General features: G+C 40.9%; 1 protein-coding gene across 1 annotated transcript in view; it reads right to left on the bottom strand.

Moving 5' to 3' along the window:
- Positions 1–11,612, bottom strand: part of CERS3 (ceramide synthase 3) — a 157,484-nt gene extending 145,872 nt beyond the window's left edge. Inside the window, exon 1 of the mRNA XM_005694924.3 lies at positions 11,484–11,612. The gene's annotated coding sequence lies outside the window, so the exon portion shown is untranslated. The remainder of the gene's footprint in view (positions 1–11,483) is intronic.

Genomic DNA, 17,060 nt, shown 5'->3' with positions numbered 1-17,060 from the left:
TTTGCTGTTGTGTGCAGAAGAAACCCCACTTGGGGATGGCTTTGCCTGTGGCTTATTGTCCAAAGCAACTCCAGCTGTGTTTGGAGGCAGCTCTCACTGCCCTTACCCAGTGCGCACTCTAACTGCCCTTACCCAGTGCGCAGTCCCTCAGTGCACACTCTCACACTCTTCCCCAGTGCACACTCTCTCAGTGCACTCTCACACTCTTCCCCAGTGCACACTCTCAGTGCACTCTCACACTCTTCCCCAGTGCACACTCTCTCAGTGCACTCTCACTGCCCTTACCCAGTGCACACTCTCTCAGTGCACACTCTCACACTCTTCTGCAGTGTGCACTCTCTCAGTGCACACTCTCAGTCTTCCCCAGTGCACACTCTCACACTCTTCCCCAGTGCACACTCTCAGTGCACACTCTCACACTCTTCTGCAGTGCACACTCTCACACTCTTCCCCCATGCACACTCTCACACTCTTCTGCAGTGTGTACTCTCACTGCTCTTCCCCAGTGTGCACTCTCTCAGTGCACACTCTCACAGTCTTCCCCAGTGCGCACTCTCACACTCTTCCTCAGCGTGCACACTTCTGTGAGTGAGAAACCTGTAGCACAGCCCTGGACCACTGGACCCCCAGTCTGCTTTTCTAGGCTGTCTTCTGCTCCCCTTCCCCTCACTTTCTGATCCCACAAGCAAGCTGGTTGACTTTATGACCCTTAGAGCAAAAGGCAAGCCAACTCCTTTCCTGCCTCAGGGCATATGCATAGACTGCTCCTTTGGCCTAGAATGCTGGCTTCATCCATCTTCACACTACTCTTGCCTCCTTATCCTTGAAGTCTCAATTTAAGTGCCTCTAAGATCTTTATCAAAACTTTCCATGACCCCAACCCCATCACTCCTACAACTAAAAGAAACATTCCTGTTTGATTCTTCCATTACTGCATTCTTTTTCTTCATAACACGTATCAAGTTTGTAACTGTATATATGTTGTTTTGATTAAAGTCTGGTTCCCTCCCCAGACTTCACGGTCTACTAGAGCAAGGACTACAGTTGTTTTGTTCACAATAGTATCCGTTAAGTTGGCCTACAGAAACTGAAGCAACAGTACGTTCTCAATAGATATTAACAGAGCCAGTATAACAGTGGTCAATCACATGGATTTTGGAGACAGACTGTCTAGGTTCTGACACTTTAACTAGCTATGTGCCCTTGGACAACTAATGACAATTTCCTTATCTACAGAACAGAAATAATAATAGTACTACACAGATGAGGTTGTTAAAATGACAAAGTGAATAAATATTTGTAAATGACTGTATTATATGCCTGTTAAATTGTAAATTGGAGTCAAGTTATTAAATACCATGTTGCCCTTCTAAAGAGAACTAAATGAACTTTCACTTCCTAAAATTCTATACATGACACCTATTAAATTAGAAGACAATTTATAAATAACACTCAGTGCTAACGATGCTGTACATGTTTTATATACATCATTTACATGTAAATATAAAACCATTACATTCCTATGTTACTGGTGGCAACATAAATGATACCATCGTCCTGGAATGGAATAATAAATTTTAGGAGTCATTAAAATGTTCAAGCCTACCTAGAAATATGTGTTATCTGAGCAAATAATTTAAACCCTGGTTAATAAATAACACTTTAGTGTTAGTAAATAATGGATTTTAAAAACCTGAAATGTTTAAATACATTTTAAAATGTTAATTTTATGTAATAATACACAGTTAATGCTAAAAATTGTGAAATTTATTGGAGAAGGCAATGGCAACCCACTCCAATACTCTTGCTTGGAGAATTCCATGGACAGAGGAGCCTGGTGGACTACAGTCCAAGGGTTGCAAAGAGTCAGACACGACTGAGCAACTAACACACACATGAAATTTATAAATATGAAAAGTATTATAACATGTTTAAAAAAAGAAAATTCAAAATTACATCTATACTATGAGCACATGATAGTGTATGGTCTATATAACATACTATTTTAATCATATACATATATATGTGTGAGCATGTTTGTAGAGACAAAATCTAGATGGAAACATGAAAACAATAATTGAAAACAGCAAAATTCTGGCTATATAAGAGTTTTAAATTATTGCTTTCCCAGCAGGCACCCAGCTTCCTATGACTAAAAGATGTTATTAAGGTGATTTATTTCACCTTATTTTTTTAAGAGGCTAACTTTTAAGTTAATGTTTCAAACACAAAAACTAATAGCTGATTTGAAATAAGGCAAGTTTGTTACCTAGATAAAACTTATCACAGCCTTTCTATACACACAAACAGGTAACTAAAATTTTAAAGTGTGCTTATTTGGTCAACAGGAAGACAGATTCTTGAGATCAATAAACTGACTTTAGATTCTGGAGATAATAAAGATAACACAGCAAAAGGCATTTAAGGAGGCAGTAGTCATCAAAAAGTAATTCTCCTGGATGCCTTTTCACCTTAATCTGGTTCATCTGTGACCTAGTCATTAACTGACAAAGATTGCCGAAGGCCAGCTCAGGACAGAGAGAGGCAAGTTAGTGATGAAGTGTTTTCAGACTGGTGATATGGATAGGAGCTCACACAAACACAGCTATGGCTGAAATCATAAAGATGTAAAGCAATGTTACACAATAGGTAAGCTTCAGAAAAATGCACATCCTAGGATTCAAAGAAAAGGGGTCCAAGATGATTGAGAAGAAATCTATGAGAAAGCAATACAGATTTGATAATTTTGCCTTCAAAGGTATAATTCCCTTCCTCTCTTCCCCCTGCCCTGCCCCTTTTAGCTAACTTTAGAAGCCTAAAATACAAATTAAGAGCTGGGTAACCAGAAAATGGTGTTGCAATGGAAAGAAATCTTAACTCAATTAGCATCATGTCAGCCATTTCCTTTCCAGTTGCTGTTAAATATGTTGCTCTTCTCCTCCAAGTCCTTCCTTACAGGCTCTCCTCCCTTGTCTGGTGAGTCACACATCTTGCTTCACAAATTACCCTGTTATTAGTCCCAAGCACAAGTGAGTGATGTAGGCAAAAGCAAGGGAGTTGAGAACCTTGTTGCTGCTAGAGACTCAGAGGAGTCCAAGGCAAGGCCCTCATTCTGTCTCAAGTTTTCCCACTGGAGAAACTGGAAGATTGGCTGGGTGCAGAGCCTGCAGAAGCTCCCGGCCCACTTAGTCTCAGGTCGGGAAGACTACCACACAAATCCCAAACCTGCAATCGAAGAATTAAGAAAAGGAATGCAGCGCTGCACACACCACCGCAAGCAGCTCACTGTCTGTCAAACAGCTGAGAAGAAAGACCCTTGCATCGAGAGTCAGATGGCCTGGGCTCACTCTGCCATTTAACAGCTAAATGGTCTTGGACAACTCAGCCTCTCTGAGTCTTCATCTGAATTACCATTAAATGGTGCTAATTCTACAAGGGCCTGTTGTGGATTAAGAGTGATTAGGTATGTAAAAATACCTGAATACAGTGAAGTACAGAATTAATGTTATATAATGATACTATCTTATTATCCTGACCTTAGTGGTAGGGGCAAGAATCCTTAAATCTTAAATAATAAGATTAAATGGTAAGTTTAAAAAGATTTTCCAAGGGAGAGGAATGGGACACCTCCTGTCCTTCATAGCTGCCTTCCTGCCATGAAGTGCACATCTCTCACTACTGAGAAAAGATAACTGATTTCATATTTTTCTTCTAGTAAAAGAAGCCCACGTAACAGACACAAACTGTGCTAAACAGACAGCCTGGAGACAAGCCCTGAAGAGGCTGTACTGTGTAGCGTCACCTGGTTCCAATCTCCCCAAAGATCACAAGGGGGATGCCCAAACCTCCCCACACACAACACACTGGGACAGAATTTCAGGACAGGATGTGCAGGAACCCAAGGCCTACTGGCCTGTCAAGAATAAGTGTTTGGGAATCTGAACACACATCCTCATCCCTTTAAAGCTATATGATCTCATCTGTAATAACAATTTTTATGTCTGTAAAATCTAGGTCAGGATTAATTAGGCAGTGTGTCTAAATCACTTTGCATAATGCTTGGTATATAGTAAGTGCCCAGTAAACTGCAGGTGTTCGTACTATGGTCACTATTTACATTTCCACCTCAACAGTATTGTGGACTTTCAGGTGGCACCACAGCCAGCCATCATTCATTGATTTCCTACAATACCTTGATCGGTACTGAGGTTACTTGACCAAGTGTTAGTTGGGAAATGCTTTTCTGAGGGATAATTCATTTCCTTGACAGGGTAGGTAACTAATTTTCTCAGCGTCAGCAGGATTTCTTACATCATGGTACCTGTCCTGTGCAGTATCAACAAAGGAATCTTCTATGACAGAGAGTGAAACCTATAGAAGGATGCACAGCCACATCTTGATCAAGACGGAATCTGAGGATTTTCCAGGCAGTCCAATGGTTAAGGATCCATCTTGCAATGCAGTGCAATGCAGGGGATATTTGTTCGATCCTTGGTCCAGGAAGATCCTACACACCATGGAGCAACTAAGCCCGTGTGCCACAACTATTGAAGCCTGCAAGCCACAGAGTCCTGCTCTGCAATAAGAGAAAGCCCAAACACCGCAATGAGAAGCCCAAACACCGCAACTAGAGAAAACCTGTGTGGAGCAACGAAGACCCACCACAGCCAAACATCAACAATTTTTTTAAAAAGAAGGAATTTGGAACATCTGTCTTACTCACTGATAAAGAGGAGGCAAGTTACTTTTAGGGAAGGACTTAGTGGCTCACCAGGGAAGGCTTCCCTGGTGGCTCAGATGGTAAAGAAGCCACCTGCAATGCAGGAGACCTGGGTTCGATCCCTGGGTTGGGAAGATCCCCCTGGAGAAGGGAATGGCTATCTACTCCAGCATTCTTGCCTGGAGAATTCTGAGGACAGAGGAGCCTGGCAGGCTATAATCTACGGGGTCGCAAAGAGTCAGACTTGACTAAGCGACTTTCACTTTGGTGTTATCGGGGCAACATGATGAAGCAAGCCCCCAATTTTAATATTTAAAATATTTGCTTATGAAATATTTTCTGCTGCCTCTGAAGAAGGAAGCATCCCTTGGAAAAGAACAAGATGACAAAGATTCCCATACTCTTCAGATAAGGGTGGTGTGTGTGGGTGTGAGGGCCTATCGCGCAGGACAGGGATGCAGTGAAGAAGTGCAGAAAAATAACCTCAATTACACATTCCCAGCAGCTTTCTTGACTCAGAAATCATTAAAAAAGAACAATAGAAAGGGAGATTTGCCCCTAGCAAGTAGTGCTGGCATGAGATTGGGAAACTGGGCACCTGCTGGCATAGTCACTGTTTCCTCCTTTGAGCAAAAGGGATGGGTCATGTCCCTTCCTCAGCCAGAGCAACTTCACTGTCTATGGCCACCAGCTCTTGCTACTTACTCACCCAAAGGAAACAACTTGTAAGATCTCAAAACTGAAAAGAACTAGTCATTCCTGTCCAGGTCTATCTAATGCAAGAAGTCCTTTAATGAAAAAAAATGCATGTAACACCCAGGTTTTAAGTAGATGGGGGAAAGACAGAGACAGAGAGACGGAGTCAAAGAGAGACATGGGGCGTATTTGCAAAGTCTAGAATACAGAGAAAATATCTCATCTATTAATTATACTTTTGGGAGAATTAATGATTAAAACCATGGCTTTAAATTTATGGATCTTTTGCCTGCAAAAGCACCTGGAGGGAAAAACATCCTGGGTATACTGTATGAAAATGGAACATATTATTTAAAAATAAAAATTTCCCTAGGTTTTTACACATCTCAAATATATATTTTTTTGAAAAGGGCATCCTTAAATTTCTTTCCAATATATATTTATATGATTTTCATTTGTCTCTTTGATTTCTGCCATTAGCTGCTGTGAATCAAAGAAAATACCACGCTGACACATACCAAGGTCCCAAGTCAGTGCCGCATCAGGTACAGCACCAACGCCTTTTCCCTTGCTGGGGAAGCGCCAACATGTGCCAATTCAACTCTGTCGAGGTGGGAATCCACAGGTTTCTAAGCCTTTTAAAAATTCCTTCCTCTCTAACCTAAAATTTATTGAGTATTTCCTCAAGTTTTTTTTTCTGCTAAACCATACAGCAACCTGATTCTGCAAAGCAGGAGCACTCGGGAACCTAGAGAAAAGCGGTGGAACTGGGGCTGGGCTGACCCACGGGCAGGTTGCTGGTTCCACGCGCTGTAAGAGGGGGTTCCAAGTTCCCCTGTGTCATCATGTTGGTGAAACTTAATTATAAACGTCTTAAGGTTGAACAAAAAGGAAAAGATACTCGGGAAGTAAACAAAATAATCATGATACTCAATTCCTACTGCACTAAAGAGCACAGGTCCAGAACTTTATTGTTTTACCTGTCACATCCATATTAACACTTAGCTCTTTATACATTTTGAGTTTAGAAACAAGATTTTGTCCATATAGATATTCAAATGGTCATTCTTTCCTTATAGTATCTATAATGTTGTAAATCAAGGGTCCAATATGTATTGGAGTTAATGTATTGTGTCTGATATGTGAAGCAGAGGTCTATTTTTGGAATTTCTAGTCTTTTTTATGGGTCTAGTGTGATTTTGATTTTAATATATATATTTTAAATTCCCTAGTTAAGTCTTCCTTTCAGCTACTATTGAGAACCACTACCAGCTACAAAGGCTTCCCAGGTGGCTCAGTGGTAAAGAATATGCCTGCAACGCAGGAGACACAGGAGACTCAGGTTTGATCCCTGGGCTGGGAAGATTCCTTTGAGGAGGGCATGGCAACCCACTCCAGTATTCTTGCCTGGAGAATCCCATGAACAGAGGAACCAGGCAGGCTACAGTCCATAGCGTGGCAAAGAGTCAGACATGAGTGATACACACATCAGCTACAAAATTACTAGGTCAGGCCAGAAAGGTTATGCAGTGGAATGGAATAGAAGAGAAAACATCAATACGTATCAAATATTGTTTCGGAAACTTTTTCCAATTAATGTGTGTGTGCATTCTAAGTGGAGATTTGAAAGTATTTATCATCAGTGACCATCAAAAAACAAACAAACAAAAAAAAAGGTATGAAAACCACTGCTAAAATGTAACCTGTGAAAAAATTACTTAGGAAAAGCCAACCTGAACATTATTTTACAGTCATCATCTAGCAAAGTTCCGAAGTTTTTCTCTTCCACAGGTGGTTGTAGACCAGAATTCACAGAGAGCAGACATACTGGAAACAAGCAAGGGAAAGCCAAGCTAATGGCACAGGAGGAGCTCATTACAAGTCTGTAATGCTGGCCCAAGGTCAGAGGCAACAGTGAGCCTGTGATGGGAACATCACACATGAAAACTGCTCATCTGCACAGTTCGAGATTTGTTCAGCATATTTCACAGTTTAAAGTTTTAATCAGATGTCAAGCAAGAAAACAAAAATTGAGGGGAAGAAATAAATTGAAGCCAATTTAGTTATTAAGTGCTGTTAAGGAATCTTTATTATTGAAGAAAAGGCTCTTAGAATTTTTGCTTGAATCTTGAAATAATTATTGTTCAGCCTGTCAGTCTAACCAGTGAGTATTTATTGACTATCTGCTAAAGTATGTCTGGCCAATGAAATCAAATAAAAGAAATGGGCTTTGTTTTTAAACATAAGGACTTTATAAAGAACAAGTGGATTGTGCCATATGATTTTCCCTTCCTAATTACTTCACTTTAGAATATGGAAATGTAAGTAAAAATGATTTCTAATCCCTCAATGTAATATTTTATCTTTTCAAATAACCTAAATATATGTATTAGCTGTGAATTTTACAGTTTTCCCATTAATGAGAATTGTATTTGGTAATTATTTCACAATATATACAAATATTAAATTATTATGTAACAACATCTGAAACTAATATGTAAATTATATCTCAGTTTTTTAAAAAGCTAGAAAACTGCTTCCATTTCTCCTTTCTCCAGGCCCAGTGACGACACAGTGCATGTTTCAGAGGGCAGAAGACCCAATTTTTCGCACTCTATGACATGAGAGCTAAACTTTTGCTTCACACACAAAGTATGTATCTTTTGATTTTGTTTTTATATTATGCACATGAATGTGTGTGGATATGTGTGTGTCTGTGTCTATGTCATGTGTGTGCACGTGTGTGTATATCTGTGTGGGGTATGTTTGTGTATACCAATCCTGAACAGAGGGATTTGGAAATTCTGGTTAAGCATCTCAGTTTCCTGGTATTTCCTGAAGATATAATTCAGGGGAAAAAGGGAACCTTCTCATTGAGTTGGAGTTTCTGTACACTAAACGCCAGCTACACATCAGGTCTCTGGCCAGCTCAGCTCACACTCCTTAGAACACTACACAACTGCTCTCCAAAGACTTGCCAGCAACCATGTGGACAAAAAAATGAATAAATACAGAGAAAATGGTTTTTACAATACAATATTGTAAAGTAATTACCCTCCAACTAAAATAAATATATTTATATTTCAAAAAAAAAGAGAAAATGATTTTTAAAGTGAACCAAAACATTTTCTATTTGAGCAGCCTGGGAAATTCTCACTCTCTCACTGCCTAGGAAATTCTAAATCCTCCTACCTGGGAAAGGAGAAATGTGTCCCAAGGTCACATCCCCTCTTACACAGCTCTCTTTCATTTGTTAGTGGGTTCCCACAGACTTTAAGGTCTGATAATAATGAAATTTCAAAATAATTTAACTGTTTTAAAACACAGTGATTGCTGCAGTCCACTTACAATCAAACATCTGCCCCCCATTCACAGAAATCCCTGGAGAGAATCCAGGCTATTATAGTATTATATAAGGTTAAAGATTCTTAATCTCTCCATCCACCTGCTGTTTGAGGGTTTATTACCTAAGCCTGAACTTCATTAGGCTTTTACCTTAGTTTATATTTTCATCCTTTAAAATCCTTGCTACAAGACACAATCTTAAAGCAACATGACCCATAAAATGATGAGACTGATTGTTGCACTGGGCTTACAAAAGTAAGTCTGGCCACTTTAGAAAGCCTTCTTTCATAGTGCCAACTCTCTGGTCTGGGCTGACACAGAGTTGTTCAGTCATTCTGGGTCTACCAACTACATAAAAAAAAAAACTCAGGGTGTAGTAAACCAACAAGGTCAGTGGTATTGGGTATGCAGGTGTTGCCAGGAAAAGGAAAAATACAGTTGCACTGGATTCCAGAGGGAGCTTCCCTGTGTCCCTCTCATATCTCTCTGATATGATCTGCAGTTTATTGGGATTCAAAGTTAGGGACAGATGCCAAAATACCATTCTTGATGCCAACCAGCCTACTTAACTCCAGGCTTTTAGCTGGTAAGTCAGTCAGTTGCTCTTGCCCCCAGTTTTGTCTTTATAACTGTATATTATATCCAGTTCAAGCTTTGTCCCTAAATTTATGCTGGGAAGGCCCTGGAAAGCCCAGGGCTCTTGAGTAGATGGGGGACCTAAAGCAAACAAATGGCTGCCACACTACACTCTGTTCATGAGTTCTTGGAGCCAGACCCTCCTCCCACACCTATCCTGTCAGTAATGCTTCCACTATGGCTTTGTGGACCCAGGAAAACTCACATGAATTCTGTGTGTGTGTGTGCGCGCGTGTGTAAATGTTTGCATAAAAGCACATCCTTCCTGACCTCTAACTCTGAAATGATTAGCGGAACAAACTGACTTTTGTATAAGAAGTATCTGATGTTCTTGCTTTTTGCTGGATTTTACTCTATTTTAGGGGAATCTTGGCACAGGACTTTCATTACCCTGTTTCAGAGGCTATGTCAAGCCAGACTGTATCCACCATAAAGGGTCTCAATAATCATAATGTGATTTTCACAGAAAGTCAGTCACACGATGATATAATAAATAAGCACCAGTCAGCTCCATGAGGGAAGGGTCTTGCCTCTGTTGTCACTGCTGATATCCAGCATGTCAAAGCCTCAACAAGTTATTGGAGAAATGACGATTATTACTGATCGGAAGTCTACCATTTTTCAATCATGCAGATGGCACTTTCATTATTTGTCTCTCTAGTCCTTATAACAAGGCTATGAGATGGACATTATTATAATCAGCTTATAAATAAGGAAATTGAGCTTTGAAGAATTTCACTAACTTGCCGAGGTCACATAGCAGGGATTCAAATCTAGGTCTGTCTAGCCCATGTTCAGTAAACTTCATGACTTCACTCCCTGAGCAGAAGCAAATATAGATTGACGCTTGGTCTTTTGCTCTATCAGATATCAAAATTTGCATATTATTATGGATTCAGAAACTCCTCCATGTGACAAGGACTCATAAAGGGCTGATGGAAAAGGATACAGAGGGCTCCAATCATACATACATTCTGTGTGCAGAAAGGCAACAGAGTTCTGGGTCTCTCACTTCCCTTCTGCGCTGCTATAAATCTCACTGAGACTAAATTTCCTTATCTGAAAATGGCATGAGTCTTGTCTCATTGAATTAAATGTGAAATGCATAAATACACAATAAGGACTCAATTAGTGCAGTTTACTGCTAAATCCAGAATTATCTTCAAACTTATGTAAATTAATGTGATTGCTTTTAGAAATGACAGAAGTTTTTTCATGGGAAGACTATACAATTATTATCTGTATCTATTTTCCTCTTCAAGAATTTGTCCCTTTGTCCAGGATTTTACTGATGAAATTTTAAGTGGAAACCCGAGAGAAATGAAAGGTGTTGTGAAAAGTCTGAACCCTCACTTGTAGTGGAGAAAGACCTTGTATTTTACAGATTAATGAATGAATCATCATCCGGCAAGTTCCCCAATTTTCTTTCCCTTGCTCTGTATAAGGCTTTTCAGGAAATAAAATTGCTTAAAAGAATACCCTCACTAAACATGGGTCAGAAAAAAATAAAGTTTTGCTTTAGTTTTTCTGCACAAAGCTGGAAGTTTTAGAATTAATCAGCTAATGTCTTCTGGACATGACATTATCTCCCTCAAGATGGAACAAGCTTAAAAAAGCCTGACACTGTGAGATGAGCAAGTTCTGCCTTGTTCCAAATTTATGACATTCTTAGGTAGTCTGAAATGGCCTTTTCCATGCTGCCTGGAGATCCATGGGCACCCTTTTCATTTCAGCTTGAGTCAAGGCTTTCCAAATAAATCAAGCTACACTGACGGAGCGTTTGGCCTCACGTGATTTCACTTTCTGAACAATTCTTCCTGCGCCTTCAATGAAACAGTTTAAACTTGCCAAGAGCAAGTAATACAGGTTAGAAGTAGAAGTTTGAATTCACCATTTACTCTTCATTACTAAAAACCTATCAAGCAAATGGCTTTGAACTTCTGTTTTCTGTCTCTCTCCTGCATCAGGCCAAAAAACAAACATTTTGATCATCTCTCTCTCTCTCTCATGCACACACACACACAGAGTCAGGGCCAACTTGGTTTTGAAGGTGCTCAAGTAACAACATCCATAAGATGGTGCCTACCTTTCTGAAACTTCAGTGCACAACGATGCCCCTGGCTTGTGAAAGCAGTCAGAGCCAGACTCCCAGTGCTCCAGCCAGCTTCGTTCTCATCAGAGAGCAACACACCTCACTGCTGTGTAAGCTCTGACATTCTTTCAGAGACCCACCCTCTAAAGTTGCAGGTCAAGATTTCTGACTGAGGGCAATCAGTGACGTGGGGCACGGCTCCTGGAGGACACCTTCAGGTTCTTCCTGATGCGATGCTGTTTCCTGTTTCACCACTTGGAGAGGAGAAAAGTGGAATCCATTGAGACAGTGAATCACAAATGCATCACTTGCTTCACTGTAATTGCGTTTCGGTGCCCACAGTCATTCCTCAACTACTACTCAGGGTAGTCTTGCTCTTTGTATTAAAAGGAAGGGGTTTAGTGGCGGAAAGACACCCAAAACACTGCTGACAGCCCAGTCCTCTGAGCTGTTCTGACAGTGTATTACTCTCCAGAAGCCTGAAACGTGGGCATGGATTTTGCTAGCTAAATCACTACCACACCACAAAACTCAGTAACTAAGGAGCATCACTCTTAGAAATGCAATTTTTCCACCTGTTTCCTAGCAATTGAAAAAATCCCCTTTCTGAACCATAAAATGACCCCAAAAATCAGGTCATCTTTTTTTTTTTTAGAATAGTTAGATGTGATTCACTTTGTTTTGTGTCTCAAAGAATAATCATCACAGACAAGGAAAGACAAACTTAGTAGCACGATATAAACATTGTTTGCCTGCTTCAGATGCTTCCATTTTAAAGGCAGGTGTCCCTCATTTTACAGAGCTTGAGATGTTACACCTTTTGGGACCATTTTCACTTTCCTTTGTCTGAAGATGAAACAGCTGCAACCGTGGATTATTTAAAGGTGCTCTGACACGTAAAAAAGCTTCAACAAGTTGATTCCTGTCTCACAAGCCGAACCTTGCCTCCCAAGAGGTCTGGGCAGTGCTGCCTCCCGGAAAGCCTGGTTTGACGCTTTCCTCATTGGCTGACTCCAACCGCTGAAAGACAGCTTTCTTCTTCTGTCAGCTTAATAGCTGACAGCAAACTAAAAGTTGACTAGTGGCAGAGAAGGGGAAAATGCCAGTTTGAAGTTCTCTGAAACTTTACAGTTTCTCAAATTTCCCTAATGAATTTAGTTCAAAGAAGGAAAACTGGTCAAGGCCCTTTCATTCAACACTTGCTTATGCAATTCTCCTAGTCTGGTTTTCTCTTCTCAGATTTTTTCTATTAAAGGGTTCATAAATTTTAAAGCTCATTTGGCAGGCAGTGATCTGTCAGCAGAGTGGGCAGTGAATGCACAGACTGTGGTTCAGATCTTACCAGATCTTGCCAGGAGACTATGCAGAATTACCCCACACTGTATATTTCTAGTCTGTTGTTCAGTTGCTAAGCTGTCTCTGACTCTGCAACCCTATGAACTGCAGCACACCATGCTTCCCTGCCCTTCACTGTCTCCTGGAGTTTGCTCAAACTCATGTCCATTGAGTAGGTGATGTCTTCCAACTATCTCATCCTCTGATGCCCCCTTCTCCTCTTGCCCTCAATCTTCCCCAATGAGTTGGCTCTTTGCATCAGGTGGCCAAAGTACCGGAGCTTCAGCATCAGTCCTTCCAATGAATATTCAGGACTGATTTCCTTTAGGATGGACTGGTTGGATCTCCTTGCAGTCCAAGGGACTCTCAGAGTCTTCTCTCGCACCACAATTTGAAAGCATCAATTTTTCGGTGCTCAGCCTTCTTTATGGTCCAACTCTCACATTTGTACATGATTACTGGAAAAACCAGAACTTTGACTATATGAACCTTTGTTAGCAAAGTGATGTTTCTGCTTTTTAATACTCTGTCTAGATTTGTCACAGGAGCCAACCAGTCCTTTAGAAGCTCCTCTCGCCCTTTCCCACTGCTTTCCCGGCAACAGAAGCAGTCAGCGTCCATGCCCGTCCACTGGCTGCTTTCTGCTCTCTCTTGCCTGACCCCCCTGCCAAGTCCCACGGCTCTCAGCCCACCCTGTTGTGTGTTTATAACGATATTAAAGCACTCTACTATTACAACTTAGCTGGTTTTATATCTGCTTCCCCACTACACGGGCTTCCCTAGTGGCTCAACGGTAAAGAATCTGCCTTCAATACAAGAGACACAGGAGATGTAGGTTGGATCCCTGGGTTGGGAAGATCCCCTATGTCTTGGAAGGAAGACATAGCAATCCATTCCAGTATTCTTGCTGGAATAATCCCGTGGACAGAGGAGCCTGGCAGACTACCATCTGTGGGGTTGGAAGAGAGCTGGACTCGACCAAGCATGCTTGCAGTCCCCACTACATTGGGAATTCCTCTGGAGTATGCCTCACACATCCTTATATCCCTGGAGCTTAGCACCGTGCTGAGCTGTTCAATACATGTCAATAGTGAACACCCCAACTTGTGGGCAACCAACACTCAGTTTCACTCTGCAGATATCTGGGGAAAAGGATACTTCTGAACTCTACTCTGGCTTCCCTTTGTCAGAATTAAATAAGCCAAAACAGTACTGTAGGACCACATGTTTGTTTGTCAATTGTATAACTAAATATATGTCATCTACTGATAAGATATATGTACAAATCAAAAATAAAGTATTTATACATAGCTCATAGCTTCTCTATTATCAAAAGAATCTCACATCTGCTATATTTCTTGAGTCAAGGACAAGGTATAGTTCCTCTTTTAGAGACAGGTGAAAAACCTGTACAACAGAGGAGAGAGGCTAGAGGGACAGAAGTGAGGAATTCTGGAGGTTTGCTGGTTGTGACTTGGAGTTCCTCTGAGGAAAATGAACACAAACATGTTCCTTCCAGGACACCTAAGGTAATGCTTTTCTTTTTCCTTTTTTTTTTCTCCTTCTTATTTGTGCCTCATGATAAATGTATCAGTTCACTGCTAAGAGAAAACAGAGAATGCAAAGGAAGCATGACAGAGCAAGACGCATGTGTGGGTGTCACTTCCAGGAAATACTGTTTCATTTTATTAGAAAACTTCAGGACGTAAGACATTAAATCAGCTTTATATATTTGAATCCCCATTACTATATATTAAACCATTTATTAAAATATTAATGATTCACTACATTTTAAAAAGTGAATATTATCTCTGACAATAAAATGTAATCAATTAAGCCTGATAAGAGTGGAGAGATTTCGAGGGGAGTAATAAGACATGTGTTACAAAATGGATGAGTTTTTATACACAGAGCAATCTTGTCACTAAATGTTACTGAAGTAAGAAAGAGTGTAAAGAATAGTTCACAGTGTAAAAGAGGGGCAGGGGATAAAAGCAGGTAAATCCAATCAGGACTTGGGAGGACTACTTGAGAACTCAGAGGAGGAGCACAGAGGAAGCAGGACACAGGAAAATGGCCTGTAGGCCCTAGTGGGAAGCAGATCCCTAGATATGGGGCCACAGCTCCACCAGCAAGGACCAGAAGGCACCCAGCTGCACATGGTATGGACGTGGAGGAAAGGGAAGCAGGGCAGCTTCTGATATTCTAAGCTGCGTGTTATATTTGAGACCAAACCTTAATTTTCTAGAGAAGAAAATATAAGTTTAATAGAGTTTATCTGCTTTTTTCCTCAAAGGAGAGAATCTCTTTCAAGAAACAGTTATCTGGCTATGTGAGCACGCTCTCCACAGCCTTGTTTACCAGCCCTGGTGAGGGCCAACCAGACAGTCTCTGCCCTGGTGATGGGGCAGGCCACATCTCAGCTCGTCTCCTCCAGAAAGATTTTGCTGCTGAACCCAGTGCCTCTTTGTGCTCATTGTGTGATCTTACTCTTACTGACTGTGTGACTCCAGACCAGTCACTTAAGTCTCAGTTCCTCGGGTGTCTCAGCTGCAAAATGGGGAAGATAACAGCAATATCTTACAGAGTTAGGAAAACATTAAATTAGTTAATATCCATCAAAGCTCTTAGAAGAGTACCTGACACATAGTAAGCACTTTGTAGATTTTAGCTATGATTATAATAACAAATATTATTAATATATTTAATCTATATGCTTTATTCCTATGTTTATTCCTAATAGACTTTATTTTTTACACATAGACTTAGAGAAATCCAAGTAAGATGGTAGGTGTTGAGAGAGGGCATCAGAGGGCAGACACACTGAAACCATAATCACACAAAACTAGCCATTCTGATCACATGGACCAGAGCCTTGTCTAACTCAATGAAACTAAGCCATGCGGTGGGGGCCCATCCCAGACAGGAGGGTCATGGTGGAGAGGTCTGACAGAATGTGGTCCACTGGAGAAGGGAATGGCAAACCACTTCAGTTTTCTTGCCTTGAGAACCCCATGAACACTATCAAAAGCCAAAATGATAGGATACTGAAAGGGGAACTCCCCAGGTCAGTAGGTGTGCAATATGGTACTGGAGATCAGTGGAGGAGTAACTTCAGAAAGAATGAAGGGATGGAGCCAAAGCAAAAACAATACCCAGTTGTGGATGTAACTGCTGATAGAAGCAAGGTCCGATGCTGTAAAAAGCAATATTGTATAGGAACCTGGAATGTCAGGTCCATGAATCGAGGCAAATTGGAAATGGTCAAACAGGAGATGGCAAGAGTGAATGTTGACATTCTAGGAATCAGTGAACTAAAATGGACTGGAATGGGTGAATTTAACTCAGATGACCATTATATGTACTACTGTAGGCAGGAATACCTTAGAAGAAATGGAATAGCCATCATGGTCAACAAAAGAGTCCAAAATGCAGTACTTGGATGCAATCTCAAAAAAGACAGAATGATCTCTGTTCATTTCCAAGGTAAACCATTCAATATCATGGAAATCCAAGCCTATGACCCAACTAATAATGCTGAAGAAGCTGAAGTTGAATGGTTCTATGAAGACCTACAAGATCTTCTAGAACTAACACCCAAAAAAGACATCCTTTTCATTATGGGGGACTGGAATGCAAAAGTAGGAGGTTAAGAAACACCTGGAGTAACAGGCAAATTTGGCCTTGGAGTACGGAATGAAGCAGGGCAAAGGCTAATAGAGTTTGCCAAGAGAACACACTGGTCACAGCAAACACCCTCTTCCACCAACACAAGAGAAGACTCCACACATGGACATCACCAGATGGTCAACACTGTAATCAGACTGATTATATTCTTTGCAGCCAAAGATGGAGAAGCTCTATACAGTCAGCAAAAACAAGACTGGGAGCTGACTGTGGCTCAGATCATGAACTCCTTATTGCTAAATGCAGACTTAAACTGAAGAAAGTGGGGAAAACCACTAGACCATTTAGGTATGACCTAAATCAAATCCCTTATGATTACACAGTGGAAGTGAGAAATAGATTTAAGGGACTAGGTCTGACAGACAAGAAAGCCTGATGAACTGTGGACGGAGGTTCACGACATTGTACAGGAGATAGGGATCGAGACCATCCCCATGAAAAAGAAATGCGAAAAAGCAAAATGGCTGTCTGAGGAGGCCTTACAAATAGCTTTGGGAAGAAGAGAAGCGAAAAGCAAAGGAGAAAAGGAAAGATATAAGCATCTGAATG

Source organism: Capra hircus, chromosome 21, assembly GCF_001704415.2.
Source record: "Capra hircus breed San Clemente chromosome 21, ASM170441v1, whole genome shotgun sequence".
Lineage (NCBI taxonomy): Eukaryota > Metazoa > Chordata > Mammalia > Artiodactyla > Bovidae > Capra > Capra hircus.
This window is presented reverse-complemented; position numbering and strand designations above follow the sequence as displayed.